Source organism: Siphateles boraxobius, unplaced genomic scaffold, assembly GCF_051911475.1.
Source record: "Siphateles boraxobius isolate OS27281-9 unplaced genomic scaffold, OSU_SipBor_1 13, whole genome shotgun sequence".
Classification (NCBI taxonomy): Eukaryota; Metazoa; Chordata; class Actinopteri; order Cypriniformes; family Leuciscidae; genus Siphateles; species Siphateles boraxobius.
In genome coordinates this window covers 11,643,946-11,671,909 of record NW_027508733.1, presented here as the reverse complement: position 1 = coordinate 11,671,909, position 27,964 = coordinate 11,643,946, and the positions used below count along the sequence as shown (strand labels likewise).

Sequence of the window (27,964 nt, the reverse complement as noted above, 5' to 3'; positions counted from 1 at the left end):
AGATACTACTTGAGGAATTATTAAACATTTCACACAATGTGTGAGATAACTTGTGAGAGCCGCAAATTTCAAAGTTCTTTACATACACCCTGATAAATAAAAAAATATAGTCAAGTTTTCCCCAGAGACCATCGATATAGCATAATTGTTTTTTATGAATTCATTGAATAAGTTTGAAACTATTTCAAACTTTTAATGCTTATACACTATGAAATAAATTTAGCAAACATTCACAGTCTCATTCTGATCACTGAACACAGCCCTCTGACTGTCAAACGCTGGTGTGAGAGAGAGAGAAAGAGAGAAATACTCTGGGGTTCTTTTCAACTTTAAATGGTCAATATGGACATCTATGTGATAGGAGCTACTTCAACCCTGGTGAAAATGTAAGATGATTTTATTTTTATCTAAATCTAACATAATTGCTACAGTAAATTTGTAAAATATTTATTTTAAATGAACAGAATGCTTTTCAACTTCATTAATTTAGTAAGATTTTTTAATGAACGGCATGATTTTCAACTTCAGTAATTTAGTAAGATTTTAAATGAACAACAATTAGTAAACTATTTATTTTATATATGATATATTTTAATTTATACACTTCTAAAGGAACACAATGCTTTTCAATGGGCTCAGGAACGTGTCACAAAAACAGATACCAGGCCAGCCACACACTGGTGTGACAGAGAGAAAAGACTTCAGGGGAAACACTTGTGGGTTTTTTTCAACCATGGTGAAACAGTAAGATGATTTTATTTTTGTTTAATTTATATACTTTTAATTGAACAGCATGGTTTTTCAACTTGAGTCAGTGTCAAATATTTGTGAATGACTAAATGTAAATTTTATAATCATTTCATTTAAATGAACATAATGCTTTTTCAACTTCTGTGTGAGATAAACTTTCAAGGTCCTCAGCAATGCGGAGGGGGGGAAATTCCTGCTTTGACACACACACACACACACACACACACACACACACACACACACACACACACATAGACGCGCGTGCTCCCTATGTTTTTGAGACAGAGTCAGATCATTCATACATTGGATTGTTTGCAATACTTTTGTGGCTCCATTTTATTTAAACTTTTTGTGTGAGGTTTTACATAAGCTGTATGTTTTTTCTTCAACTCTCTAATACATTTTTAACTGTTTGGAATATTTTTGTGACTCCATTTTATTTAAACTTTTTGTGTGAGGTTTTACATAAGCTGTATGTTTTTTCTTCAACTCTCTAATACATTTTTAACTGTTTGGAATATTTTTGTGACTCCATTTTATTTAAACTTTTTGTGTGAGGTTTTATTTTATATTCTTTTAAAGAACAGATAAACTTTCACCATTTTATTTAAACTGAAATGCTTGGTTCAGTGAATAGTTGTACATTTTTTATTTTTGTGGCTCCATTTTATTTAAACTGAAATGCTTGGTTCAGTGAATAGTTGTACATTTATTTCAACTTTTTGTGTGAGATTTTATTTTATATTCTTTTTTACAGAACAGATAAACTTTCACCATTTTATTTAAATGAACATAATGCTTGGTCCAGTGAATAGTTGTACATTTTTTTCTTATCACTTTCACAGCTCCCCTTGATAAAGCTCAGGGATGCGGTGACCAAAACACCAACTTCAAACAATCACATCTCAAACTAACTGTCACATCACTTTGTAACTGTAACATCAAAGCTTATGTTAACAAGGCCAATACCTCCCTTTTCTTGATCAAACAATCAAACTAACTGTCACACATCCATCATTTTGACAGAAAGTGTAACCGGAAGGGGCGGAAACTAGGTCAAAGGTAACAGGAAGGGGCGGAACTAGGTCAAAGGTAACAGGAAGGGGAGGAACCGGAAGGGGCGGGACAAGGGGCGGGGCAGGAAGGTGATGAACCGGAAGGGGCGGGGGAAGATCAAAGGATAGACACGCCCACCTGTCAATCATAGGGTCATAAATCATTTTGACACTTGCTGTAGGCTATTAACTACTTACAAATATGAATATTTATTGTACAAGTTCTCAAATTCACATCTATGTGCTCTCGAGTTTTGATACTCTTTTAAAAGTAGGCCTACTTATATTGTGAGTTTTTGGTCAAAATCCTCTTACCTGAACATTTTTCTTTGCTTTCTCACGATGTGGAGCATGCTTAAGGGTCACGGCTATCAAATCTTCCACACTCTGGGTCTTGTGGTGTGGATACACCTTACTGCAGGCACCTTTAAGTAATAGTCCACAGTAATTATAAATAGATCACAGACACATGTAGAAAGTATTATTCTCGATAGTATTAAAAATCCATCATGTTCTCATAACAGACCATTACTACTAATATTTATATGCTAAGTTTGAAGGAATATTTCAATCAAAGAGAATGAATCTATCACATTCCACTTGCGCTTTTTGCAACCTTGGAGACAGGATCTCATGAGTAATGTTTTAAACTTACGTATGATCACATCATTGATCAGCAGTTGCTGAAATGTGATCCACATCTTTCTACAAACACGGGAGGTGAATTATTATTCTGATTTGGCCCAAAAGCTACTTGCACTGGTTACTGTTTTTAAGGGCCACTTGAATCATTACTTTTCAGTGTGTTTGCACCATAGACTTAAACAGGATACAACCCAGATATATATAACTCTAATTTCAATTAAACTCCAGTACAATAGGTGGCGGCATGCATTTAGTGTGCTGCCCGCCAGTAAACCCCATGTGATGAAGAGGAAGAGCATATGCATACAGGACGGCTGGCAGACGTGTCGCTGGAAGACTGCGGGTAAGATTTTTTTCCTAATTTGAACGTTAAAATGTGTTTAATCGTGACTACAGTAACTTTGCTTTTCTATTATCCAATAATCTTTTGACAGGTTAACGTTATTAGTCACAAACTAAGGATGATCTTGCGCACATCGCTCGCGCTAGCTGTAACGACGATATCTCGCGCACACGCACGTCACGCAGCGCATATTATATGTATGAAAGGTTAATATATTAATCAATTTAACGTTACTTACCACAGATGTAACTGTATGTCCAACGGTGTCGCGAAGAAAGTGGTGTAATTGACCTGCGACGTACTAACGCTCAAGTTCACTAAAATATGATAACTAAACGTTATCCTTATAACCTATATGAACGCGAACAAAATCAAACGATATGCAAATCAAACAAATCAGTATAGATATAAATCTCGAATAAACTAACTTAACTAATCCTATTCACAAACACGTATGAACACACAACTTAACTAACTTAACGTTACACTAATTAGCTACGAAAATAAACCTTATCTAACTTATCAAACTGTACACTATAACTAATATAAATACTATATATGGTAACTAAAACTTAACCTACAATGAAAACTAAACGAATCAACTAACTTTTCTAACAATTAAGTACAAAATACACGCAATTTAAATGAAAGAAAAATATGAAAATCTGCTTATATAATCAGGAGTTTGTCTATTTCCACCACCTTCTTTAACCAACAGACGTTTTTTCCGTTATTTCAGTTATAAGTATCTCTCGCGAGGCGCATTTAAACTTTTGTATTCAAATGTATTTTTTTCCCTCTCTGTCACCTATAACAATACACACAACGAGATATGATTTCATCTTTCCTGTTACAACACAATTCGTTTCCTTTCTAACGTTACATATTAGACAGGCAGAATTTGGTTAAATGGGTTCATTTGAAATGTCACAATTGACAGCAGCATATAGCTTTTGGTTTGGCTGAATTTTAATTGTGACAATTCATCAAAGTGCTAGTGTGTTTTTTTTTCTTCTATAAATGGGTGCCCTATTAAAGGGAAGCTTTGCTGTTTATTCCAGACTCAACCTTTTTTGTGAACATACAGATGAATACCGTCATAACAATGGAGGATGTTTCTGTGTTCCAGTCCCTAGTGTCATGGCTTACTTCCTGAAGGATAATGCTTTAGGTAAGCAAATTCAAACGACACACCACTACCTGAAACCTTTCCTTTCTTACTATTTTAATAGCTTATTAGGGCTGCAATGGTACATGTATCTGTCTGAACCAAATGGATATGGGGTGTTCAATACGGAACATGAATTTATTACAAATCTTAGCATTTGTTTAACACATATTAGGGCTGAACAATTAATTGCATTGCGATAATATCGCGATATATAATAAACAACCCTCTACGCACCTTGGCAATAGAATCGCAATTGGCTAGTACATTTTTTTTTAGTTTACTCGTCAGACTGATATATATAGGTCTATATATATATATAAATATAATTCCACCAATGTACAATGTACTCTTAACATCAGTTAATCAAGCATTATATTATGATAATCAAGCATTATTTAATGATCGAACTTTAGTAATTAGAACTAACAATCTCGTGAACGCACGTGAAGAGTGAAGTTTTAGTTGCATATGCATGTAAGTGATTTACTCGCATTGTAGTGGGTTGATGAAACAAGATTTTTTAACCGCAAAGGCTGCGATTTACAGTCTGGTATATAATGCTTCTGAAATAAAACTCAGAAAGATGTGATGAATTGTTTTTGTAAATATGACACCTTATACATCATGTACAATCTGTATAAGTGTATGATTTAACTTTTCCCAATGGTCTAGTGTTAAAAATATAAAAAAATATAAAAATTGCAATATCGAATTGCAATACTTGTAGAATTGCAATTCTTAAAAAAAACTCAATACATATCGTATCGGCACCCAAATATCGTTGTAGCGACAATGAGTCTTACATTAAATTAGCTCAAATTATATATAGGGAATTTAATAATTAATCATGAATGATTAATATATTGCATATTACAGTTAAATTATCGAAGCTGAAAATAGATCGATTGTATATATGAATAATCACCATAATGGGTTATGGTTCGTCATTAATATATCAATAGTCTTATTACAGATCGATTATATGAGATAACCTTAAATGGAATTAATTTAGTTATCGAACAATCTGTTTGTCCAGCAAACGGCCGTAAGATTAACTTATCAATTTTCAACAAAAATTATCTCTTTCTTATAATTCCAAAAAAGCTATTTTCTGGCCATGAAAAATCACCTTCTTGTTATTGTAAAATTTAGGTTACTGAAATAGTAACGAATTGTAAAGCTTTGTAGCTAAAGGGTCGAACACTTCATTGACTTTGTAAAAATGAGCACTTTAGATAATTAGCAATCAAGAATATAATGGTTTTAATAAAAAGAAACTACGGATACAGAATTCTACATTTAAACCCGGGATACATGTATGTACAATAAACAGTAAAACTAACGAGACAAACGAATAACAGAGAGAGAGAGAGAGAGAGAGAGAGAGAGAGAGAGAGAGAGAGAGAGAGAGAGAGAGAACTAGAGGATGAGAAAGTGAAACTAACGGTCAGGATGAGAGAGATCACCGGGGTGATCGCAGCATGGCAAAAATCACAGACAATAACAAGAAATCACATCAATCAAATCAATAACCTATACTTGCATGGTTCTCTTTGTGTGAGCTGAAGAACGCAGAGTCGTATGCGTGTTTGTCCTTCGGCGCTATAGGCTTGTTCTCTCGTGTCTTCCGGGGCGAGCAGACTCGCGTGAAGTTTTAAAGGTTCACCGAACGTGAAGTTACCAAGGAAATCGTTCAGAGTTCATCTCCCTCGGGAGGGAGAGGCGAAAATGAAAATAAAACTTAGTAAAGAAAGGAAAAGAAAAGAAACGCGGTGTAAAGCTCCCTAAGGAGCCATGGGACCGGAAACCTCTCACAGGGAAAGTGCTTTCTTGAGAAACTCCTGTGTCAGTTTCTTATAGAGAGGAGGGGTTCACGCCTGCTTCGCGTATGTGAACCAATCATCTTAGAGCATCTCGAGCGGGAAAAGTTCTTCTTTGTCTTGTCAGGATAATTGATGATGCTATAAAATTTTGTCATTTCTAGCCAGAAAGATTGTACACACAGAACAATACATTTTACTGTAATATCCTATGTATATCTTGTTTAGTCAAAACAAGACGGTCAAACAGGTACCAAGAATGGCCGGAAAGAGTAGAAGAAACATAAAGTTACATTCATATGCAGAATTACACACATTTAATGTTCACTCACACGACTATAAAGCCATAATACCGGCTACCATGACCTAGGAAAGATCAAATTCATGTTTATACATTTCTTAAGTGGTTATACTTATAGAAAATATATAATTGCAGAGTCTATTCCTCTTTCTTTATCAGAATTCAAGTGGGAGCTGTGATTCCCTTGGAATTACTTTTGGGGGTCATAAAGTTTTATGACCTAGCAAGAGGGAGAGTTACAGAAGATGATACTGTTGTAGAAGATTTTATTATTTAGAAAACAAGTAATTTTGCTATATATTTGGACACAATTATTTCTTCTGTCTGTGACTTTGGATTTCCTCTGTGTATGTGAAAGACCTTGAATGGAATGTTGTTTGCTGCAGAAAATTCTATTCTGAGAAGTCACATGGTAAAAGACCTTTACCCAAAACTATCTATAGGGTGTGTTACCTTCTTTGGAAGAAGAAGTATGTATATAACTCTGAACCAAAAGATACTCGGGAGCGCACTGGAAGGCCAGAGGGCCAGAGAGCGTTAGAGCGCCGTTCTATGGAACGGGACGGCGTTCGAAAATAAAGTCTAATTATTTCTGGCATCAAAGATCTCTGCGAAGTTATTTTTCAGAAAGATTGAAAACCACAACATTTGGCGCCCGAACAGGGACTTGGGTTTTGAGGCAAAAGGAACCACGAAAGGCGACTCTGGTGACTGACACAGACAACAGTGGCCACTGTACTTTGAGGTGAGCAAATTTTTGCTTTTGAAAAAGTATGTGTTGTCACCAGTGAGCCAGAGTGGTAAGACCCTTTAAAATGCTTCTCCAAGTTTAAAGAACTAAAAAATTGAAAAGAGGATCTTTGATTCTAGAAATAAGTGTCTATTGTTGTTGATGATGTCAAGTAATGTGTAATAGCGCGGCGGAGCTCCCGTTAGTGTTTGCCAGTATTTATATAGTCTGATGCAGATTGTATGAATATTGGTAGGATGCTGATGTGCCGCTAAAGGTTTTGTCGTATGTACGTAAGAATTTATGTTTACTGTTAAAGGATAACAGTTATTGTTTTTTCTTGTCAAGAGGGCCTTGAGGATGACAAGTGTACTGGTTAAGGTTAATCAGTTGTTTTTTTATATTTACTGTTAAGGATAATGGTAAATGTTAATGATTAAGGTTAATCATTTTCTGCTCATTAAGGATAATGAGTATACTGGTAATGGTTACCAGAACTCTGTGTTACTTATTAAGAGGGCCTTGAGGATAATAAGTTAATTGCATGTGCACAGATTAAGTTTGGTTTATTGTTACCGCCTTGTTATAGGTTAACAAGGGACTGGGTAAGATTTATGTGGATTTCGCCAAGAGGGCCTGGAAGGATGGCGAATATTGCCCAGATAAGTTTAGCTTTTGGTTACCGCCTTGTTATAGGTTAACAAGGGACTGTACGGAAAAGCTATGTAGTATATGACTCTGTTGTGTCGGAGGAAGTGAATCGCAGAGGTCTGTGATAGTTTAAAGTTATTCAGTGAAGTATTGTTTGTAAAAACAGTGAGAAACACTGTGAGTAGAATATAGCTCTGTGTATTTGAATGTAGGATCCTGTCCTGTGTGTCTGCTTGACTGTGCCTGTGGTTAAAAATAGGGGACAAGGAATGTGTGAATGTGCTTCAGAGACAAGTAATGTATAAATGAGTATTAAAAGTAAAGGAAATAGTAAAAGAAAACAATTGTTTCAAGATATTAGTCTTGCAGATTATTGTAGTATAAATAAGTTAAAGTATAAAATATTTATTAATAAATGGACTGATATATATTAATGGATAAATAAATAAAAATGCACGTGCTTAATAGATTATATCTTATATTTGAAGACGTCTAAAATTTGTATCTCATTATCCCTGAAGAAAAAATGAGAGAAAAATGATTCTATTGTAGATAATTAAGGTTGTGCTAAGGAAGAAAAAATAACTTGTGCAGTGTGCTAAAAGTGAACAAGATTGAGTGACAAAGTTTCAACAGTCATAAATAATTTACAGCAATCTTAGAATTGTAGTAAATGTGAATTGTTGGGAATGGGTGAGGAAAAATGTATTCACCATGTTAGATTATTTTGAGCACAGCATGCAAATACAGAAGAACGATTGAAGGCTGATTTTATGATAGGGAAAATTATTTAATTGTATTATACTCAGAAAATCAAAGTTAGATTATTGCTCATATTGCAATGAAGAAATAGCTTGCTTTTTCCTGCAACGAAAAACTTGCTTTACTAAAAACAGAATGGGAGAACTGCTGTTGTCAACCAGTGATTATTATATAGTATAAAAGAACTAGGAAAAAGATGGTTAAAAAGTGGAATTTAGATAGAGCTAATAGCTCAGGAACAAATATTTATAAAGACTAATTTGATCTATGCAGCTCTCTGAGTGTTCAAGTTTCAGATGGCTTCAGTGTCGAATGGAAGAGGTGAAAGGTCAAAGACGACTGCAGAGAGAAGAAGAAGAGAGGGTGAGGGGCTTTCAGCTCCCCTTCTGAAGATGACCACTCTCTGGAAAACTGGCATGGAGAAAGACTGTTTAATGCTGGAAAAGGTGAAACGTTCACTATTTCACTGGAGACTTTTTCCTGAGGACAAGAGGAAAATCCTGAGATGCAAAGCTGTGGCAAAATCTATCAAAAGCCCAAACTCAGCAGAGGCAGAGAAAAAACAGAGCCAATATTCCAGTTTACACCAAGCCTTGAGTGACAGCTAGGCTGACGACACATGCAGAGCGACAGCCATGAAGCTTTAACAGACTGATAATCTAAAAACAGAAGAACTGACCGAAACCCTTCCCTTACGGGCAACACAGGTGTGGCAACTTCAATGATCACTCTAGAGACTGCTTCAAATTTAGTTATTATATTAACTTTATTCATTCTGATTATTCACTGGTCTCATAAGCAATTCTTTATATTCTCTGCTAAACTAACCCTCTTTGCTTTTCCAGTAGGTTCAAGTCCAGCCATATAAAAAAGAAAGAGAATACACTGAAAGAGAGAAGTGGGTGCTCAACTCACCAAATAGTTCAAACTGAGGCTGGATTTGGTATAGTGAGGATTATATGAAACAATTATAGGGCTAAAAGCATGAAAAATTATTCTGTAGCAAAGAAAAAGATAGACGCAAAATGTCAAAGAATTATTATTATTGTTTGCAAAACAATGACACTGGTCACTCCATTTTGTTTTGGTAAGTTTTTAGAGATATAGATTGGAGAAAAAATTACTCCAAAAGTCCAAGCTTATGAAATCGCAAAAAATGCTGTCAGAACTGGGATAATGAGATGGAAATGTTGTTGGCCATGGATCCAAGATTATGCAGAGATCTCCAATTTAATTCATAAAGCAGCTCATGAGCAAAAAACAAAAAAAGAATAGGAAAAATCAGAAAAACAAATGACAAAATGTATTTGAAAAATTACAATTGGCAGGCTTATTATTCTAAAATACTTAGTCTATTAGATTTTGTAAAAAGAAAAAAAAGGATTATAACAACGGTGTTAAACTAAACCTTATGATCATTGACTCTTCTTAATAGTGTTTGACATAGCTGTGTTGACCTGATCAGACCTTATGGCTAAAATTATAGGATGCCACATTTAGAGCACAACCTGTAAGAGTGTATGCTGGCCAGTGTGTGTGTGAGAGACACTGAGTGTGAATGAGTGAGAGATGGTGTCTGAAGAGACACTAAGGCAAATCAATTATTTTGCCAATACAGCTGTATTTAAAATTTAACATGTGGGCCCACAGGGCAAATTCTGCCCAGTAAAATAATGACCATGGATGCATTTGGTTAAATTTCCTGGTCAGGAACTGAAGTAACAATATGAAAAAACAAAGAATGAAAAGAGAAAAATAAAAATAGAAAAAACATTGCCACATTTGCGCAGCGCATAACATATCTGACTTCCTTTGCAGCATAACACGTCTGCCTTTTCAGCATATCATGATGGAGCTGATCTTTGTCAAAAGTATGAAATATTGTCTTGTAACTTTTGTCAAAGTGGGTTGAGTATTGTCCAAGATGCCTAATAAATAGTGGGTTGATAGTGGAACTCAAGACAAAGAGATAACTGAGTTGAATTGACTAATTATAAGAGTACATTGAAATTTATTGTGAGAAAAATGCAAAAAGTTGCAAATAATGATGAAAAGTCAAATTTATGAAAAACAAATAGGAATATATGGATTAAAGTCCTGCTGTTAATGAAAGCAGAAATGACACCACTCAGCCCACATGACCTTTCTACAGGTAACATCGAGAAGGACAATGGGACAGATGAGCAGATGATTGAAATCACATGTTGTTTTCACTAACAAAAATAATTAAGCTTTAATTTACAGATAGCAGCAGCTCAATTCCAGGAAGGATTCTGGGACAAGTCTAACAAAAAGAACCAGTAACTGTGCTTTGTAATTTCAGAAGAAGTGATCAACAGTGTGACATTTGAGTCCATGCCTCTCAACTTAAAATACACCAACTGACTTCAGCAACCCCCCACAACTGAACTGAGGGATCAAGGACATGCTGACAATGAGAGAAAGAGTCCATTGCAACGAACGACTCACTGGAGACACCCTGGTGAAAGATGTAATGATTGATGACAAGGTTAACAGAATGATCAAATCATGAATGGAAGAAAAGACAAACTTGACCAGAAACACAGGAATGAGAAGAACTGTGCAAAAGAGAGACTCAACAGAGATGAGTACAAGCTCAAACAATAGTCAACATCAACCAACTTTCCTATGATTGAATGTTCAGCCCTTGAATAGATTCAGTAGCAACTTAATAATAACCCCACCATAACAAAAATGATTGAAAGTAAAAATATATTACGCAACATAGAAAACAATGATAATGAAAAAAAAAAAGAAAAGAAACTAAAATAATGTTAACAATTAATATAGCATAATGGGAATTAAGACAATTCATGAAGGAAAATTTTAGAACTAAAAATAACTTTAAAATAAATCTTAAAGGGTACTCAGATGTAACTTGTCAATACAAGGGTATACTTAATTAATTTAAGGCTACAGTTGAAATTAAAGCAAGTATTAACACTGGGTATTAACATATATTCAAAGTCAAAATTGAATTTATAAGATTTGATTCAATATGCAATTGACTAATATTAAGTAGTACTTATAGAAAGTTTATAGACTTACAAGAAGTTATTAAAATTAAATAACAAACAGACCCTTATGAACAATCTAAATGGCACCAGAGGGGGGTTAAAAATAGATATTTGGCATTCACATGAAGGACAGATTGTCGAACCAATGAATACTTTTGAATATTCTCAGTCCAGATGCGCAATGTTTTTAAACCAGTGCGCAAAGGGGGGAGTAAGGTATAAGGAAATTAAAAATTAAAATGAAGATAAAATTAAAGGCATTTTAAATTAAAAAGCATTTTTTGCAAAGTTTTGTGAAATTTGTGGCAAAAACAAAGTTAAGAAAAGAACAGCGACAAAAATAGGCCATATATCAGTATACCATGTGGACATGATATAGATGGGTAAAAGCAATGAAATCAACAGAGGAGGGGCAGGAACAGAAATTAAATTTCTAACAGAGAAGTAATCCTTAGATTGAAAAACTATCAGAAATAAGGTCAGATTATATGTCAACTAGAGAGAAAAATAAAAGATTAAAAATAAGTTGCATACGAACACAAGGAAGTTTTAATAATAAATAAGATATAATGCTAATGGTTTAAAAGGTTGATAGAAAAACTTTTAGATTGTTAGATATACTGAAAAAGAAATGTACATATAAGGAATATGTAAGATAGTGCAAAAAGTTATTTGCTAGAGTTATTTTTCTAATTGTCTAATGAGTTTATTGAATGACTATTATGAGATAAATGTAACATTGCTCTGAAGCTTTCTTAGTTAGAGTGATTACATGAGACATAATTAGTTTATTCATGATAGTTTATTTAGAAATTAGTAGAAACGAAGAAAATGTATTCAGTTTAGTCTTGAACTGAGGAGCTACAATGAGAATGAGAAGCAACACGCGAGATTAAAAAGGTCAAAATGGAATTTATTGTTTAAATTTGGTAATAAAATAGACAGTAAGCGAAATGTATTGCAATTTATTAGATAGGTGTAAAGTGTTCTGTTCACTAAAATTGACTGACTAAAAGATGGATTCTTCGAATTTGAGAATTGATATTCTCTCATAAGAAGTGATAAAAATGAGAGAGTTATGTTTACCCAGCCATATTTTGAATTAATAGTCATATGGAACAAGTAGAACAAAAATGCATAATAAATCAATTAGACTACTATAATAAGCAGTGATTTATTATAATGATTTGTCTGCATTTGGAGAAAAACAATTATATGAAAAAAGTAAACTGACTTATGTTTGGTGATCAGTGTTGCACTTTTACTAAATAATATTGTGCAGGGAGGAAAATTTAGCGATTGAGTCAAGAAAAACTTAAGAGCAAAAGTTAAGGAAAACTTAATGAAAAGTTTGGAAAATTATGATTTTCTCAATTAGAGATGTTTTTGGAAATGCAGTATTAAAAGTGGGTTATTATTCTGTTGTGTACTTTGTATATTAAGATCACTAGTTGGAAAACCACGGTTAAGCGAATGGAAATGCGGAAAAAAGATAATGAAAACTAATTTGCGAGGGCAACCAAATTGATATTTACAAACCCTGGATGTTGATTCCATTAAATGAGGAATTGAGGATGAAGAAGATGATTGATGAGCCAGACCCTAGAGGATATCTACACCGCAAGAAAACTTTCAATAGTATAAGAGACTTTTTATGTTTGACATACTCAACATAACTGTGTCAATAACAGGCAATGCTGAATCAAATGTATACACACACTTATAACACTGTCTTATTCTTTGGTTTAATTTTGATTAGGGAGAATTCGAGTTTTTTACTTTTTCCATTAAACAAAAAAGAAAGAACAACTAAAAGAAATCAAATGTATGGAAGAAGATGTTTGGCTCGAGTGCTCCTCCGGAGTGTGCTGGCTTAATCCAGTAATTGGAAAGGAGAATGGGTGACTCAGTTGGGTCACTAGGTAGCATAACTGAGGGAGCTGGATTTTGAAACTACACTCTGGAAAAAAGATAGTGAATGTGAGGCTTAATAAGCCTCAGAGGAGGGAATGTAGAAGATTTTATTATTTAGAAAACAAGTAATTTTGCTATATATTTGGACACAATTATTTCTTCTGTCTGTGACTTTGGATTTCCTCTGTGTATGTGAAAGACCTTGAATGGAATGTTGTTTGCTGCAGAAAATTCTATTCTGAGAAGTCACATGGTAAAAGACCTTTACCCAAAACTATCTATAGGGTGTGTTACCTTCTTTGGAAGAAGATGTATGTATATAACTCTGAACCAAAAGATACTCGGGAGCGCACTGGAAGGCCAGAGGGCCAGAGAGCGTTAGAGCGCCATTCTATGGAACGGGACGGCGTTCGAAAATAAAGTCTAATTATTTCTGGCATCAAAGATCTCTGCGAAGTTATTTTTCAGAAAGATTGAAAACCACAACACTGTTAGGTAATATTTCTTTAGAAATACACTTAAGATTTGAAGTTACAGACCAGTCTCCAATTACATCTATAGAATAAGACAAAACTAATTAGATATGCATGCATGCAGGAAGGTTAGATACAATTCTGTGTTATATACATTAAGGACATTCCTATCCTAAGTTGCACACAAAGGACGTTTGTGTGCGGGTATGTGTGGTGTGTGTGTGTGTATCCTTAGGGCATATTGTCCATCTGTGGTGTGCACCACGTGAGGGTTTCGAGAACAACGGGGACCTGTTTCTTGATTGCGCAATGCGTCATAAATGGAGTTAATCAATGACCTGCTGGCAGACATTGGGGCACCATTTCACATGATTCAAGGTTTTGTGAATTAAACATATATGTGTTCATATTTGTTCAGTAGTGAAAGGAAAACAGGATTCGGTCAGTCGCTACATATTCCCCCTTTTCGTCGGATGAAGTCCCTGTGTGAACATCATCGGACGACAATCATCACAATGGCCGACTGGCAGGTGAATCCTGATGGTCATGTAGCAGGTGGACCATGGTAGTAGGGTAGCAGGTGGAACCTGATGGTAGGATGGCAGGTGGATCTTAAAGCTGAGGATTCAGCTCGATGAGGTTTGGCATGGTCTCTGACTTGGCACCCCCTCTCCGGGGATTCCGTCTGAGACCTTCAGGCACGGCTTTTGTGAGCTCGGCTGTCGCATCTGGTGGAGTCTTCTGTACAGAATGAATGCCACTCATAGTGTCAGAGTGTGGCTGATTACCTGTAGAGATGCACAGCACAATGTCGGCTGAGGTCCAGCCTAGGACCGCAGATGAAGTGTTCAGAACGGGCAGTCTCTGTGCACGCAGCATGTGCTTGGTGTCATGTCGTGTTCTGAGTAACTGGTTGTCAGTGAGTGTAGACGGCAGTCAAGGGTTGGTTGGAGGGGTCTGAGAGGTGGTGAAGCAAAGTCTTTATTGTGTCAGAAGCCCGCATGTTCATTATGTTTGTGTTTGTAAACAGCGGAGCTAGCGTAAACTGCTGTGAGGTAGACAGTTAAGGTTGTAAAGTTCTTATGCTGTGTGTAATCACTTCAAACTTCAGGGTGGGTGGGCGGGTTTGAAGTGACCACAGCTAGTCGTTAAGTGCGCCATGCTTGGTGAGGGTATGGGTTTGGTCATTCAAGTCTTTGTCAAGGCCCGGTTGCCTTGAGTGTCCTTTCACCTTTTTCCAGTAGACAATCATGTTGTTTGTTCTTGTGATGTCATCGCATGCCTGGAACCGGTGTTGGTGTGTGACAGGCATGTGGTTTGAAGTCTTACAGCCATTTTGTTTCCAGCCTGGAAGTTAGTATGGGAAACTGAGTCAGGCATAGTTAAAGTCTGTGCACATAAGGAGTTCTTTGATGTTATGCGTCAACGCTGTGTGCAGCGTTATGAGAATGGCTGCTACCTCAGCATATTGTGATGACTGCGGGCCCAACTTGAAGTATTGTGGTGGGCACGGTATGTCATTTACCTACAGCATGCCCGCACCTGATTGACGGGTACCCTCATGGTGGTAGGAACATCCATCGATGTAGGCTGTGGGCATACCTTGACACGCATTCTCTTTAAAGTACCTGTGACAGGTCAGTTGTTGTTGTTGGGGTTCTTCTACATCCACCGTCGCAGCTGGTGTGTTATCAGAGCAGTTTTGGCAGGCTGCCAGGCCGTGGCCTAGCGCAGACTTGTGATTTTGAGCATAACGTGCCTCAACATTGCGCCCCTGGAGGGCCATTAACCATGTGGCTATGCGTGAATTGGTGATCACGCCATCTCGGATGCACTGGCTCCAATGGGCTCCAATGTAGTTGGAGAATCTCTGGATGGCCCATACAGTGCAGAGCAGGGCTTTTTCAGAGTCTGAGAATTTTAGTCTCTGGTGGGAGAAGTGTCCTGCTGGCATATGTAACGACTCCTTTGTCTTGATCATGCCTTTGGTACAGGCCAGCACTGAGACAGTGGTTGGAGAACCCAGCTTCTAGATAGAACTCTTTTTGTGGGTCAGAGTAAGCCAGACATGGAGCTGTGCATAAGTGTCGTTTTAGCTCATTCAAGGCATTGTCTTTAACTTCTGTCCATACAAATGGGCAGTCTGTTTTCAGAAGGGCAGTTAGAGGTTTCGCAATGTCTGAGTAGCTTTCGCTGAACTGCCGTGAGTAATTGCGCACCCATAGAAAACTTGTAGCTTGAGATGTTGGTGGGTGGCTTGATGTTTTGAACAGCTTGAATAGGGCTGGACTGCGGTTCGATGCCTTGTGATCCGATGAGTGGGGCCACATAGTTGACTTTGGTTCGACACCACTGTCCTTTGTGGAGGGCGTTCTTGGCGCCGGCAGTGGATAATTGGTTGAAAACATAGTCTAGCTCTTTCAGGTGGTCAGCCACTGTTGTGCTTTTCATGAGAACCTGGTGAAAGTGAATTGTCTGTTGCTGAACGTGAATGCTAGCTTGTGCTGTTCTTCTGGATGCACAGGTATGGTCCAGAATCCAGAGGCCACATCAAGTGTTGAGAAGATTGTGGCTTATCTGATTCTGGGTATTTCTTGCTCCAGCTGGGTCATGGGCCATCGGGACAGTGGCACCTGTTGATTCAGTTTCCTGCAGTCAATGGTGGGTCGCCACTTGCCGTTTGGTTTGAGGACGGGCCAGATGGGGGCAGAATGGGTGCTGTTGCATGGACGGATGACACCTTTTTCAAGCCTGGATTCGATGATCTCTCGCACCGGTTCGTGTGAAGCGATGGGGATCTTGCCTGACTGCCTGACAAAAGTGGGAGGAGCATTAGGGTACGTTGGGATGCGCACAGTGTGGAGTTCAGTGAGACCACAATCTAAAGAGTCTTTGGCAAAGGATGCTTTGAACTTGTAAAGGACTTGTCTGAGTCTTTGTAGATCTGCATCATTTTTAATTGCGTCAGCGTCTTTTAGAATTTGCTGAACTTGAGACTCAGATCATGGGTACGGCTCCTCTGTTGGTGTGTCGTCTGTCGTGTTGGCAGGCAGAGGTGCAGCAGTGTCGTCAGTCTCGCAAGCAAGCTGTCTGGAGACTTTGTATACTGCAAGGTATTGGTCCTCTGTCAGTGCTGTTCTGCATACCTGGTCTTTGTCCATTGGCATGACCGAAGTGATGGAGATGAGTTTGAAGGGTGCTGTGAACACTGTGGTTTGTGCTCCCTTCGGGTATTATTGAAGATGGGATGGGCCCAATGATTGGTAGTGTGAGTTCAAAGTCATGGAAGTCGTGGCTCACTAGCCATCCCACCCGATAGACTTTTGGAATGGTCGTGTCCATCGCCACACAGTTGTTGAAAAGGATGTAGACCACACGCCATGACATTTCAGTAAGGGGTGTGGCTTCCAGCGCGAGTCCAAGTTCAACACATTCGGGTGAAGGTTGAAAGAAGCCCAGCGTGTGGTTTAGGGTTTGACCACAACGCATGTTGAGCTGGACGGCGACCCCTTTGGTGTAAGCTGGTATCACAGTGTCCCGTTCGTTGATTAGGGTGCCAACCTCAGGAATGGTTTGACCTGACAGGAGGTTCTCAGTGTTGGTTGGAACAACAGGGGGCTGTAAAGTCAATGGGGCCCACACTACCTCATTAATGATGTCCACATGAGCCTTGAGGTGAGTCAGGATGTCTACCTCAATGTAGACATCATGGGGCGGGTCCGGAAGGACCAGGAAGTAATGGGTCAGACACCGGTGGTTCCAGTTCAGGTTCAAAGCGAAGACACCTTTGGCCGTCATCATGGTTGATGGGTACGTGTTTAAAGGAAAACGGGTGCGCTTGCTGGCAGAAGGAAGGTCTGGTGTGTCTTAATAAGAGCATTGAATAGTGAGACACTGATGGCTGAGTTGTCTGCCCATAGTGCAAGTACAAAGTCAGTAGTGGTTACATCATTCAACTGCAGGTCAGTTGTGACCTTGGGGCAGAAGGAATCAGAGTCTTTGGTGAGCTGTAAGGTGCATGGTAGCGGATTCGAACCTACAGTTGGTGTTGAGTCTGTGTCTTCATGGCTGGCTGTGGGAGTTTCCATGAACTCTGTGACTTGAAAGTCTGGTTTTGCTGGAGTTCCCGTGACCTTTGTGATCGACCATCTGGCTGTGTCTGGAGGGGGTCAAGTTCTCGTACTTGAGCCCAGACTTTGAGCTCAATTCCAGTAACGGTTCAAAGCGATCTAGCAGGTCTTTGCCAATTAGAAGTGGGTAAGTGTTCATTTTTTAGGTGTGCACTGGGTGGATCAGACTCATAGAATCAATTGTCAGGTGGATGGGAGCTACCTGTTTGAGCCGGATGTCGTTCTGGCTGTGGGATTGCACATTCAGTTCACAAGTTTGAGGTGTAAGAGTTCGATCTTGTCTCTTAGCTTGAAATTGGAGTCTTTTTGAAAAGGTGGGATGAGATCACAATAAGATGTGATGCTGTGTGTTCCCTGCTCACTTCCTTTTCCAACGTGATGTTCAGGAGGAGTTACCGGCCCACCCCCTTTTCGACCAGGTTGCCCAGGAATGTTGTCATTGGGGCAGGTGTGACGATCAATGGGTGGTTAGGACCGGTTTTGTGTGGCTGTCTGCGGGTGCAGATAGCCAAAAAAGCATTTTCTGGTACCTTGGGATAGTGGTACCTGATATGAGGAAGTGTGCGGTCTCATTCAGGGTGTGCAGCTGTCAGCTGTGGAGCTTGGGTGATGCTGTCACCTTGTGATGTGACAGTTAGCTCTGTGGTCTTTGGCTGACGAGCAGTGTTCGGGGTGCTTGGCTCAGTCAGTTGGTAGTCAGACCGGGCGTTGGTTTCAGTTCTTATGCTTAGACATAAGATGTGTGGTTTGTCTTTCTTGCGAGTTTTCTGTAAAGAAGCTCTTTCAGCACCTTCAGGATCTCTGCCCTCTCTGACGTGGCTGCACTGTTTTGATCTGATGTGGGCTCAGACTTGGGCTTACCAGTGGCACGTTGAGAGGGGTTCCGATGCCGGCTTTATGGGCTTGATGCTCCGGACAATGGGGATCGGCTATTTCTGGGACGCCGGCTGGCTTCCCAGGTGGCTCCACCCCTTGGGTTGTTGGATGGGTGTTGCCGGTCCCAGAATCTTTCAGAGCGCCTGCTCTGGTGATTCGGACGAGCACCATTGGGGTGGTGCTGCCCTCTGCTGGCTTTGAACTGTCTTGACTCTCTGTACAAAGGTCTGTGGTGTTGTGGGGCGCCCTCTGGAGTCAGCTCTGAATAGTGTTCGGAGACAGGGAAGATGGTGTGGTTTTTTACAGTCTGTTTGGACACAGTCTTTTGCTTGACATAAGCTTTGTGGGCCAAGTCTCGTAGCTGTTGGGCAGACATGGTCCGTGAACAGGCCAGGTGATGACTCACTGTGGGATGCAGATTTCGGAGAAACAGAGTTCTGAAGTTGAAATCCTCTTCCATACCTGGCTTGTTCCGTGCTCCGAAGTAGGCTTGTCGGAATCGGCCGTAGTAGGTCTGTGATGTTTCAAGTCTTGTCTGCTTGAGGTCCATGGCGATGGCTTGGTCTGATTCTGGATCAGAGAATGCTCGGATCAAAGCTTGTCGCAGCTGCTGGTAGTCAGTTTTGACAGTCTTTGTTTGACGGTCTAGGAAGCTGCGCACATCACCGCTGGATGTGATTCTTAAAAGATACAAATTGTCCCAAGCTGTCAAGTTGGCGACAGTTTGCAAGTGAAAGTCAATGTCCTGTAGATAAGAGTGAATGTCATCACCTCCTGCAGGGTCTGGATTGAACGTAGGGATGTTTCTGGCCAGCTTTTCGAGTTCTTTGGGGGCCATGCTGTGGTTAGCGGCAGGGGTTGTCTGGAAGCTGGCTGGTGACATATTGAGCAATGGGCTTTTAACCCCCCCTTTCAGCTTTGAGTTTGTGGCTGAAAGGTACGGACCGGCTGGTTAGGGGAAACTTTGTGGTGTGCGTTTCCCCTTCCCGGTCATTCTGCAGTCTATAAGAGTGTTTCAGTTCTCTGTGAACAATGTCAAGTTCGTTTTTTTTAGATCGTGTCTCTGCTGAGTAAGCTCATGGATTTTAGCTCGGGCCGCTTGCAAGTGTTTTTCGCAGGCACTGGCTTTAATGCCACTTTCTTTGAGTTCAGTCTCTGCTCTCTCTAGGAGGGCGTCATTTTGTTGGAGTTTTGCCTCGAGTTCCACTCTGGCTTCTCTTTCCAACTGTTCTCGGTAGTCTGTGTCGAGGCGAAGATCTTGCAGGGCATATTGAAGTCTTTCTACTTCTTTCTGTAGCTCTGGATCTGTGTCGTCCTCTTTCTCGCGCTGGTTCTGGGTCTCGAGGAGGAGCTGATCAAGGCGACTCTGGGTTCGGGCCTGGTCCTTCCGGGCCTCCTCCGCTTGAAGCAGAAGCGCTGCTGCTTGTTGCTCCAGGTGGATGTTACTCCGTTCGCTGAGCCTTGCCTGGGGGACGAGGTTGTGTGCGATGCCTCCGACGATTCTGGCCCAGTCTTTGTAGTTGTAGCTCAGGGTTGGATCCAGGGCTATCAGCTTGTCCAGCTCGGTGTCCAGCTGCGTTTGGCTCAGATGCTGCCGGTCACTGGCGTCCTTGGGCAGGAAGGGGGTCGTCATGGCTCTCGACCATGACTGTAGGACAGGAACATACTGGCTCACTGTGGGCGAGAGGAACACAACATACACAAACAAAGAGACCAATGCAAGTCCGTTCTAAGCTTAACAAGCTATACTCATACGGGCTATGCCGTTCATGAGAATGTTGGGGCTAACTGATGTAAACAGTTAGCGAAGCCAATTGATTTGGGTCGACGAAGGACCCGAACTAGAGATTAGACAGGCAGTAGCCTAGCGGGTCGCGTGATGACACCGGCTGCGTAATTGTCACTCTATTCTATTATTTAGCTTCCCTTGGTGGCTCTCACAGGTTACTGTCTCTAAGTGAAATGAAAGAAACAAATCACAACAGAACACAGAGATAGAAGAGATCAGAGTGAAAGGAAACAATGAAAATGAATAGGTCTGAAATGAACTGGAATAAGTACTAACACCGGAAGTGTTAGGGAGAATTAGGAGGCCTAAGCCGTATACCGCTGATAGGGTTTAAGATAGGGCCTACGGGTGAGTGGGGTTGTCGAGATAGCAACCTAAGAAAGTGTGGCTTGGAGAAGAGATGGGCCAAACACTTAAAATATCCGGGAGATATCTAGTATTTTGTGGCTCATAGTAGGTGGAATGGGTTTTTATTAAATTTAGTTTACCTGCGGTGAAATTGAATCCACTCGGTTGAGAACCAGTGGCATGGTCAAACTCCCTGACGCTTCCCAAACACTCAACCGCGGTGTCCTCGGCCCTCCGTTACTCTGTGTCGCGTTGCGCCCTCCAAAACAGCCTTTGTGACTTTAAACACAACTCGGCAAAGCCAAGATGTCATCCGCCAGAAAACACTACAAAATTGGGCTGTTCCCCAGAACCCTCCCGGAGGAGTGGCCTCTTTTTAGGCCCCGGTTTAGGTACTGGTCCCAGAAATTGCCTTTTTGTGTCGGCTGGACTGGTTGACTACCTTTGGACTACCAAATTGCTGATGTCAGCACTGCGGGCCGCAACGACGGACAGAGATAAAAGAAACCGAGATTCACGCACAGCCAGTGTTGGTAACGCTGGTCGGACAACCCTGCTGGCCGGAACACCACCAGAGATGACTTCAAATCACCAAGGGAGTACTACAATAGATACACAAAAGGATGAACAAGGGAAGCTTAAAGTAAATTAAGGCTCGTTTGTTTAAATCAAATTGAGTAATTATTTATGTAGCTATAAGAGTCGAAGGTTTTACTAAATACTAATAAAAAGAGGGAATTATGATAATGTTGGTAATTATCAAAATAACCTAACCCAAAAGAGAGGAAAAATAATAAAAATCAAAATATGAAGAGACAGGATTGAAACACGGTAGAAGAAGCAGGCCGCAGTAGTGGGTTTTCACCACAAGGGGGCGTATTCCTTCTCTGTGCTTTGCCTGGGTAAACAGAACACTTGATTCAAATTCAAAATTCAAAACTTGTTTAAATTTAAAATTTAAAACAAGCAGGATAGAATTTAAAGGGAAATCGGAATGATATCCTATAATAGCTAATAACACCGTAAAGTATCATTAATAACTATGAAATAATCAAAAAGGGGAAGATGAGATAGATGCACAATTCAAAACAGAGTGAAAGGAGGAAAAACGTGATACCGACTTAGTGAGGAAGGCCACAGGGTGGCGCTGTTTCCTCCACATGGATATCAGTGACTGACAGGCAAACACGATGTAAATTTAAACTGGTTTAAAACCAAATTAAAATAAGCGTGAAAGGAGATTGAGAAATCAGGATAAAATTTTATAATAATTAACGACAACAGTAAAGTAACGTCAATAATTATAAAATAGTCAAAAGAGAAAAGTAGAAATAGGCAATTCAAACAGAATTGGACAGAGAGACAAGGAGAGTTGAGTGAGCCGACTTCTAAAGTGGTGGCCACTAGGTGGGATACTTCTAAGTGGGCTCTCTCTGGCTGTGCTGGGATTTAGTTTAAGTTTTAATTCAAATCTTGTTTTGAACCAAACTCAAAGTAAATGTACCAGTCAAAAGCAGAAAAATTTGTCTAACACAAAATAATATTTGCACGAGCTAAGCTCTAAATGCAAATAATTATTGAGAATTTAGACAGGGAAATGAATTCCCTTAATTCACAGGGAAATGAATTCAGCAGTAAAGAGAGCGTTATCTGAAACGGCCACAAGATGGCGTAATTGCGCTCATGCAGGCTGAAGTCAGAAGGCGGGGCGTAATTCGAGACTCCTAAACACTTAAAGGATGCCCTCTGGTGTTTAGCAAGGGGAATTACAACCGACTTTAATGTGATTCAAACTAAGAGCTTTCAGCTCGCGTCGTGCGCTGATTTCCTGCAATAAATCACAAATAAACAAGAAGATCTCTGTGGATCTTTCGGTGCTGTACTGCACAAGAGCGTGAAACAGGATTTTTTCGCTGTGAAAACACGCACATGTGAAACAACAGGAATTTCCGTCTGTTGTTACTCACATAAACATTTTTATGTATTAGATTTATATTTAAATGTATCAGATCTTTAATTGGGTAGCTAAAACAATTTTGACCAGGAGTTTACCGTTTTTGTTGAATATCACTGGGTTAACCACGAATTCAATAACGACATTATGGAAGGCCTTTTACCACTGAGGAGAGGAAACTCGCTCTCGATCAGATTTACTTCTTGCTCTGAGAAAGAGATTCTCGTCTTAATCAGGCGTTTAAATAATATTAACATGTACCAGCTGCAAAGAGTTTGCTTCGTCTTTACAGGGACAGGTATTATGAGCTGCAGTTTAATTAAGCAATTAACAGTGTTCACATGTTAAACATATTTCACAGAGTCGATTTGCTTAACTGAGATCGGCTTCGTGCCGATCAGTTCTTCAGTGCGTTCGCGTTGCGCGACTTTCACTGGAGCGCGCATAAAAAAAAAATTAATATACAATATACTCATAGATTGAAACTGAATTTGCTCATAAAACAAAGTTTGAAATGCCTCGCGTACTCCACCAAACTGTAGCGACAATGAGTCTTACATTAAATTAGCTCAAATTATATGTAGGGAATTTAATAATTAATCATGAATGATTAATATATTGCATATTACAGTTAAATTATCGAAGCTGAAAATAGATCGATTGTATATATGAATGATCACCATAATGGGTTATGGTTCGTCATTAATATATCAATAGTCTTATTACAGATCGATTATATGAGATAACCTTAAATGGAATTAATTTAGTTATCGAACAATCTGTTTGTCCAGCAAACGGCCGTAAGATTAACTTATCAATTTTCAACAAAAATTATCTCTTTCTTATAATTCCAAAAAAGCTATTTTCTGGCCATGAAAAATCACCTTCTTGTTATTATAAAATTTAGGTTACTGAAATAGTAACGAATTGTAAAGCTTTGTAGCTAAAGGGTCGAACACTTCATTGACTTTGTAAAAATGAGCACTTTAGACAATTAGCAATCAAGAATATAATGGTTTTAATAAAAAGAAACTACGGATACAGAATTCTACATTTAAACCCGGGATACATGTATGTACAATAAACAGTAAAACTAACGAGACAAACGAATAACAGAGAGAGAGAGAGAGAGAGAGAGAGAGAGAGAGAGAGAGAGAGAGAGAGAGAGAGAGAGAGAACTAGAGGATGAGAAAGTGAAACTAACGGTCAGGATGAGAGAGATCACCGGGGTGATCGCAGCATGGCAAAAATCACAGACAATAACCCTTAGAGAGGCAACAAGAAATCACATCCATCAAATCAATAACATATACTTGCATGGTTCTCTTTGTGTGAGCTGAAGAACGCAGAGTCATATGCGTGTTTGTCCTTCGGCGCTATAGGCTTGTTCTCTCGTGTCTTCCGGGGCGAGCAGACTCGCGGGAAGTTTTAAAGGTTCACCGAATGTGAAATACCAAGGAAATCGTCCAGAGTTCATCTCCCTCGGGAGGGAGAGGCGAAAATGAAAATAAAACTTAGTAAAGAAAGGAAAAGAAAAGAAACGCGGTGTAAAGCTCCCTAAGGAGCCATGGGACCGGAAACCTCTCACAGGGAAAGTGCTTTCTTGAGAAACTCCTGTGTCAGTTTCTTATAGAGAGGAGGGGTTCACGCCTGCTTCGCGTATGTGAACCAATCATCTTAGAGCATCTCGAGCGGGAAAAGTTCTTCTTTGTCTTGTCAGGATAATTGATGATGCTATAAAATTTTGTCATTTCTAGCCAGAAAGATTGTACACACAGAACAATACATTTTACTGTAATATCCTATGTATATCTTGTTTAGTCAAAACAAGACGGTCAAACAGGTACCAAGAATGGCCGGAAAGAGTAGAAGAAACAAAGTTACATTCATATGCAGAATTACACACATTTAATGTTCACTCACACGACTATAAAGCCATAATACCGGCTACCATGACCTAGGAAAGATCAAATTCATGTTTATAGGGCTGCAACAACTAATCGATAAAATCGATTATAATCGATTATGAAAATCGTTGTCAACGAATGTCATTATCGATTAGTTGGTCTGCTTACGTCACGGGGAGCGTTTACTGGTACGCACACACACGCAAGGTCTCTCTCCCTCAGGCGCTCTGCCGAGCGCGCGCGCTACACGGTTTGGAGCAGTCTCTTCTGTCTCGCATGCGCGCTCTTGCTTGCGCGCTCTAGATTTCGGGAGTTTGAACTAATTCGCGGGCATCAGGGAGCCGCAATCAATATGCGGGAGACTCCCGGGACTTCCGGGATGTCTGTATTTTGTCTCGAGCATCGGGTTGTGCAATCAGTTCGCTCGCAACGTAAGTGATGGATTAAAATAGCGCTACCGCAGAAATAGGTTAAATTAAAACGGTGTTTACAAAGTGAAGCATTAAATACAAAGGCAGTTAATAACAGCAGCAGTAAAATATTGTTTTTTAGTCACTGTACTCAGTGGTTTTCAGTGAATGCTTGTGCACTAATGCATAATTTCTCCTGTCCTTTACTCAAGCCTGTTAGCTTGCTGGGTAACGTTACCTCCATTCCGTTCTCTTTTTATAGCATTTGTCTACTAAGTTTTAATTGTTTTTCAAACACGATCTACTGCGGCTCTACATTCACACAATTGTTTTCAGTCTTTCTATATTTATTTAATCAATTTATCCTTATATTATATTCTTTTATATATTATATATATAATATATATTATATTCTTTATCCTTATATTCCTTATATATAATTAATTTTAAATAAAAATTAAATGAATTATATATTTTAGATGTTTTTAGTTGGTTTTAGTTCAGATATTCACAATTGAACAACATGTCTGTGTAAATTTGTTTTAACAAAAATTGTGTTGAAACATAATATGTTGGATATCATTTTTTTAACAATAATCATGTTTGTCAACTTGCCATCAGCAATTATCATTAAAAACAATGCAAATATTGATATTAGTAAAACTCAATGTGTGGCTTTTGCACTTTTTAAAGTACACTTTTACACATAAATACCCTGATTTACGGTTTTATTTAGTTATAATAAAAAAAAAATCTAATTTAATTTCTATCCGATTAATCGATTAATCGAAAAAATAATCGTCCGATTAATCGATTATCAAAATAATTGTTAGTTGCAGCCCTACATGTTTATACATTTCTTAAGCGGTTATACTTATAGAAAATATATTATTGCAGAGTCTATTCCTCTTTCTTTATCAGAATTCAAGTGGGAGCTGTGATTCCCTTGGAATTCCTTTTGGGGGTCATAAAGTTTTATGACCTAGCAAGAGGGAGAGTTACAGAAGATGATACTGTTAGGTAATCTTTCTTTAGAAATACACTTAAGATTTGAAGTTACAGACCAGTCTCCAATTACATCTATAGAATAAGACAAAACTAATTAGATATGCATGCATACAGGAAGGTTAGATACAATTCTGTGTTATATACATTAAGGACATTCCTATCCTAAGTTGCACACAAAGGACGTTTGTGTGCGGGTATGTGTGGTGTGTGTGTGTGTGTATGTGTGTATCCTTAGGGCATATTGTCCATCCGTGGTGTGCACCACGTGAGGGTTTCGAGAACAACGGGGACCTGTTTCTTGATTGCGCAATGCGTCATAAATGGAGTTAATCAATGACCTGTTGGCAGACATTGGGGCACCATTTCACATGATTCAAGGTTTTGTGAATTAAACATATATGTGTTCATATTTGTTCAGTAGTGAAAGGAAAACAGGATTCGGTCAGTCGCTACATCTTGATAGTATCGAATCGGGAGATAGGTGTATTGTCCTAGCCCTAGTGGTGCATGATATATCGGCCGATATGGTCAATTTTTTACACAATATGGTTCCGATGTCAAAATAGGGCCGATGTGAACAGGCCGATAATCATTCCTGTGTATTTGACGTGTGTGTAGATTAGGGCTGCACCCAGCCCTAATTTATATATAAATTTAATGTAAGCAGAACATTATACTTATAATATAGCCATTGCTGCTGATATGGCGCTAAATCATACATAAATATAGATTGAGCTGCATTTTAAAATCTGGTCACTTTGGACCTACAGAATTTGGATACTATTCTGAAATTATTTGTATTCACACAATGCAAGTCAGACCAATGTGGTAATGCATGAGAAATAATTCATTATTTGGACAACTGTTCTTTAAGGACACTTTTACAGCAGTATTTTTGGTGTTTGACATAAAAAAAATATTTCAACCCTTTTCTGTGAAGTATGCCGAACAATTTGTATCTGTAGTGACAATATTCAGTTTGACGTTTGTAGTTTATACATTTTTCAAAATGTTTCAAATGGACAGTCACATTTGTTTATTTTTTATCAAGCTTGTATTCTTGTAATTTTTTGTTTTTGTTTTTTTTTGAGAAAATAAGATATTTTGGCTCAGATTTTTCTGTTTTTAAAAAAAAAAATGAGAATCATATATTTCCACCCATTGTTATGCATGAAACTGTTATTCATATTATGATTATTATTTTGGGACAAAAAAGACCTTATGTTGCAGTCTGACCAACAGTTTGTTAGTTTAAATGATGGGTGTAGAATGTGAAATTGCTCAAGTTTACATGAGGATGCATGACTTACCTGTATCTTTTTCATTTTTCTTTTCCAGCAATTTCAGCATTGGAATGTTCCCATCCTTTTTGGCCGCCTCTCCTGCACTTGCTGTTTGGAAGTCATTCCTTGGATCTGATTCAGCAACTGTCATTCTACATTTCTGTTTTCATTCGATTTGCTTACATTTTGAACACTTAGCATTAATAAACATTTTCTATTTGGGCTATAGTTGTACATTTCAAGCTTGTTTTTCCTTGATTTAATGTGTTTGTGTGGATATTTGTATGCAACAATTATCTATTTCACAGTACTTCATAAACATGGGCGGCACTAGGGATGGGCTAGCAGGAGCTTCAGCACCCCCAAGAAAGACAATAGCACCCCCAATAATAATTTCTGGAAGCAACATATCTCCTTATTTCAACATAGCCTGGGACATTCTAATCTGCATTAAGCCAAGTGTTCTTATAATGGTTTTCTATGGGAGGAAAATGGTTAATGTGTAAGCTAATTAAACACGTTGCGTTTATATTCTGGGCTCATCTGGTTCCCTTTCGTAGTCACTCCGAGTTACGTCGGATGACGACGAATGGGGGTTTCGCCTAG

The 27,964-nt window shown here is 38.9% G+C and overlaps 1 long non-coding RNA gene across 1 annotated transcript; it reads left to right on the top strand.

Annotated features, from left to right (window-relative positions):
• The first annotated feature begins 2,713 nt into the window (after window positions 1–2,713).
• LOC143735515 (uncharacterized) lies at window positions 2,714–27,575 on the top strand. The gene is made up of 3 exons (XR_013203206.1): window positions 2,714–2,793; window positions 3,923–3,964; window positions 27,414–27,575. It is a non-coding gene; the product is annotated as an uncharacterized LOC143735515 (long non-coding RNA).
• The last annotated feature ends 389 nt before the right edge of the window (window positions 27,576–27,964 follow it).